The 4088-nt window shown below is 43.7% G+C and overlaps 1 long non-coding RNA gene and 1 pseudogene across 1 annotated transcript in view; both read left to right on the plus strand.

The window, feature by feature from the left end:
• LOC142047690 (uncharacterized) overlaps window positions 1-365 on the plus strand; it is a 459131-nt gene extending 458766 nt beyond the window's left edge. The window contains exon 2 of the long non-coding RNA XR_012656966.1: window positions 34-365. This is a non-coding gene — a long non-coding RNA (uncharacterized LOC142047690). The remainder of the gene's footprint in view (window positions 1-33) is intronic.
• An 824-nt stretch (window positions 366-1189) lies between these two features.
• LOC142047695 (butyrophilin subfamily 1 member A1-like) lies at window positions 1190-3793 on the plus strand (annotated as a pseudogene).
• The last annotated feature ends 295 nt before the right edge of the window (window positions 3794-4088 follow it).

The following is a 4088-nucleotide window of genomic DNA, read 5'->3' on the forward strand; positions in this document are numbered from 1 at the left end:
TCCTGAGGTCCCTTCCAACCCTGANCTCCTGAGGTCCCTTCCAACTCTGATATTCTATGATTCTATAAGCAGAAATGCTGTGTAAGGTTTGAACCAGGTATGAAAAATTATCTTCCATACCTAGAAGGAATTATTTGCATAGGGAATGTTTAGATAAACACAATCAGGTTTATTTCTTTATTTTGGCTTGTGGATCTCCTCTGTGCTAACCCCGGATGCTTTTGTTTTGTTGTAACCTTTAAGCTGAACCCTGTTTTGGGTGCTTAATTTTTGGAACTGCTCTTAAAATCTAGCAAAAGTCTAAATTCCAGGTGTATTTTCTTTCTTTTTGTTTTTAATAAAATTTACTTTTTTTAAGAACAGGATTTGGATTGTTGGGTCCTAAGAACTTTGTGCCTATGCTGTTTGATTAGCTAGTGGCAACAGCTAATTTCCTTTGTTTTCTTCACAGCTCTCCCAGAGGTGGGGTAAAAGGGCTTGAGGATACTCCACAGGGAGGAATTCCCAAGTGCTCCATCCTGGGTCCAAGAAATTTTTTTTTTTTGCGTTTGAGTGGTGGCAGCATTTACCAAGCCAAGGTCAGAGAAAAGCTGTAACCTTCGGAATTTAATACAAGCTTGGAATGGCCAGTATTAACTCTTAGAATCCTTGTGGGCCCCCACCTTCTGCACTCAAAGTACCAGACTGGGGAATCAGCCTTGACACCAAGTCTACACAGGGTCTGAATGAGCTCTCCCCTGTCTCCTCTCCTATTGATGAGTTGGGGGAAAAGACTTCAGGAGCAGACCATGTTTGCATAGACACACCTACTCTACCTAGGTGCACACTATGATTGAATTTCTTTGCCAAAATGATCAATTATGGCTGGTTGGGGGCTACAAATCACTTTAGTACTTGAATACAGGGGTAATGAAATGTTGTTATCCTGATTGTATGGGTAAAGGGCAGCAGACCTGTTCTTAGCATGCCCTGATTGAGGTTTCATTTAGGGTGACCTCCCTCACTAACTAAGCAGGGGTAAGGATGCTAAATCCCAGTGAAAGGGGGAAAGGGTGGAGACAGGTGATTGTATGGGTGTTGTTTAAAGAGTCCCAGACACCACTTGACTTTCACTACAGAGCTCATTAGACTCAATTAAAGACTGGAGAGGTAATCCCAAAGGAAAGGGGAAATAATGTGGGATAGTAAAATGGAGTGTAGATTGGTCCTGGAGAGAGGAATCCGGGAAAGAGGTAGGAATTGACTTTTTTTTGCATAAATGTTGATAACTACAAAGTAATGCACATTGAAAAACATAATCCCAGCTATGCAAAATGATGGAATCTGAATTAGCTCTTTTTCCTTGTGATGGCATATGATTGGAACATGACCATTTATATCATTAATATTGCCACTATTATATAATTCCAACAAATCTTTTACAAAAATATGTCATGTATGGTATCAGGGGAAAAGTTACAATCTATCAAATATCACTATCCTGTTTGTATGCCTGGATCATTTCTATATCTGAAGTTATGAATATTGACTATATACATGTATTTCAAATGTATTTGTTCCTGGGGAAACACCTACAAGTTAATTTGCATCACGTCTAATCAACACTAAACTCTTGGAATTAGAAGAACTGTTTATTTGATTAAATTGTTTTTAAATAACCACTCATCATTAAGTCTAGTGTCTGGGTGATAAAATAAGGGCTTGGATACCTAAGGAGATTGCATTTCTGACTTCTTGTTAACCAGCGTGATGAGACAGAAGTTTATTCTTCCATAGGATATGCCAAGTCAGTCACAAAAAATAGTCAGCAGTTTGAGGTGGGTCTGCCCCATTTCTCGACAGTTTGTCCTAAATTTTGTATTCTCAGCTGTGACCCACTGAAGGACAGTGACATTTAGCATACTTTTTGCAGGATTCACAGAACCAGGTCAAGTAAGCTTTGGATCAGAACCCCATGCTATTCAAACATTTGAAATTTGATATTGAGAGTTTTAATGGTTAAAGAGTAATTACAATGAGTGAGCAATGACCATATGAGGGTCTTGACAGAAAAAACTCTGGAAGTTTATGCTCACAAAAGGGGTTATCCTTTAAGAAGAAAGTTACTGATCAAGAACTGAAAAATCTGTTAGTGGCCAATGATCAGAAAGCAGAAGCACCCTCACCTGTCCCAAATGCAGCTTCTGAAGCAGAAGCAGTGGGAATGTTAGCAGTGGAAAACGAACAACAATTTGAACACGAACAAAAACTGGCAGATCTTCAATTGCAGGAAAAGCAAAAGATAAGAAACTCATCAAAGGTGGATGGAACAGATGGCTGCTGAGGAAAGGACTCATCAAAACAGCTGAAAGCTGCCAACCTTCAGTTCCAAGGCTTGGAAAAGGAAAAGAATCTGCCACAGCCTGAAACTCCATCTTCCCTCCACAATAGCAAAAATTGGGAAAGGATTTGTCCCATTTACAAAGATACTGAAGACATGGAGGAATTTTGGTCTACATTTGAACACCTATCCAGTTTTCACAAGGACTCAGATGAACAATGAATCCTTGTCCTGCTAACCAGGTTGACTGGAAAAGCCAGAATAGTATTTAATGGTTAATGGCTGTCACATCCTTCCCTGTCCACCTAGGGGAGAGACTCTTCTCTTGTCTCTTCTCCAACATCCTACCTTTCCTTCAGCAGGGCTGGGCTCTGTCATTGCAGCTGCTTTGTAGACTGGGGAGATGGTGTCTCTCCAGTGCTTTCACTACCAGTCCTCTCTTCCCTGTGGTCTGGAGAAGGAGCCTCCCCACCCAATGCCACTTCCTTCTTCTTGCTCACTGCCCTTGAACCATTGGCTCTTCCCCAGTGCATCTTCATCTCTGTTTCTTGGCATGGGAGTGGCGATAGGGGAGGGAGCTTCCCTCTGGGTTCAAATCTGATACCTGCCTCCTCTTGATCTTCCTAATAAAGAGCTTCTGGTGCCTTCTTTGCTGTGTCTCTGATGCTGGGAATGAAGCAGCCCCAGCTATAGAACAGGGATCTGCAGCATCTATAGCCAAATTAGAAAGTACAGAAGTGGTTCCCACTACCCCAGCTGAAGAATTACAGTGACATCTCTGCTGAAGGTCATGCGCTCAGCATAGAGGCAGTTCTCTGGGATCCAGGATCCCAGCCAGAACAGGGCTGCCTAGGAAGTGTGAGAAAATGGACCAGGACTGAGCTCTGCTCCTAACAGTCTGATTGTCTCTCTCTCATCAGTAAATGTGACTCTAGATCCAGACATGGCTCATTCCGTCCTAGTTCTGTCTGATGATTGGAAAAGTCTGAGATGGGAAGACACACAGCAAGATCTACCAGACAATCCTGAGAGGTTTAATACTGAGCTCTGTGTGCTGGGCTGTGAGGGATTCAATTCAGGGACACATTACTGGGAAATGGTGCTGGGGGATGAGGGACTTTGTGCTCTTGGGGTTGCCAGATAATCAGTGAGGAGGAAGGGAAGGATCAGCCATAACCCTGAGCAGAGGATCTAGGCTGTGCGGCAGTGGGGCCGGGGTGAAGGGGGTCAGTTCAAAGCTCTCACCTCTACTGAGACTCCCCTACACCTGAGTTGGGTCCCCAGGACGATCCAGGTTTTTCTGGACTATGGTCAGGGGAAGGTGACATTTTTTGATGTTGATAAGGAGGCCCCGATCTTACTTTCCCACCAGCCTCCTTCAGTGGGGAGAGAATCTACCCCTGGCTCTTGGTGTAGGGATCCCAGCTCAGAATATTTCAGAGATACAGGGGGAATATTAAATGGGCACCCTGAAATCAGCCTCTTTAGCCTCACACATCCTAGTCTTCATGACCCTGGAGGACTTCTCTCTTCCTGAAGACCTTCTGCAGTGCAGTGTCAAGGACCCTGGATGCTCCATGGGCTCTCATGTCTGTACTGTCAAACCACAGAGATCAAGGAGGAGAAGCCAGTCTCATCACCCCAGGAATTGTCCAGTCTGTTTCTCTCTGTTCTCTATGGTCCAGGAGGACTCTGGGTGTCCTGGCTCACGAGAGTGTCACTGAGACATGAGAGGACTATAAATGTAAAATACCAGGCTTCTCTAGCC

Source organism: Chelonoidis abingdonii, chromosome 13 (assembly GCF_003597395.2).
Source record: "Chelonoidis abingdonii isolate Lonesome George chromosome 13, CheloAbing_2.0, whole genome shotgun sequence".
Classification (NCBI taxonomy): domain Eukaryota; kingdom Metazoa; phylum Chordata; order Testudines; family Testudinidae; genus Chelonoidis; species Chelonoidis abingdonii.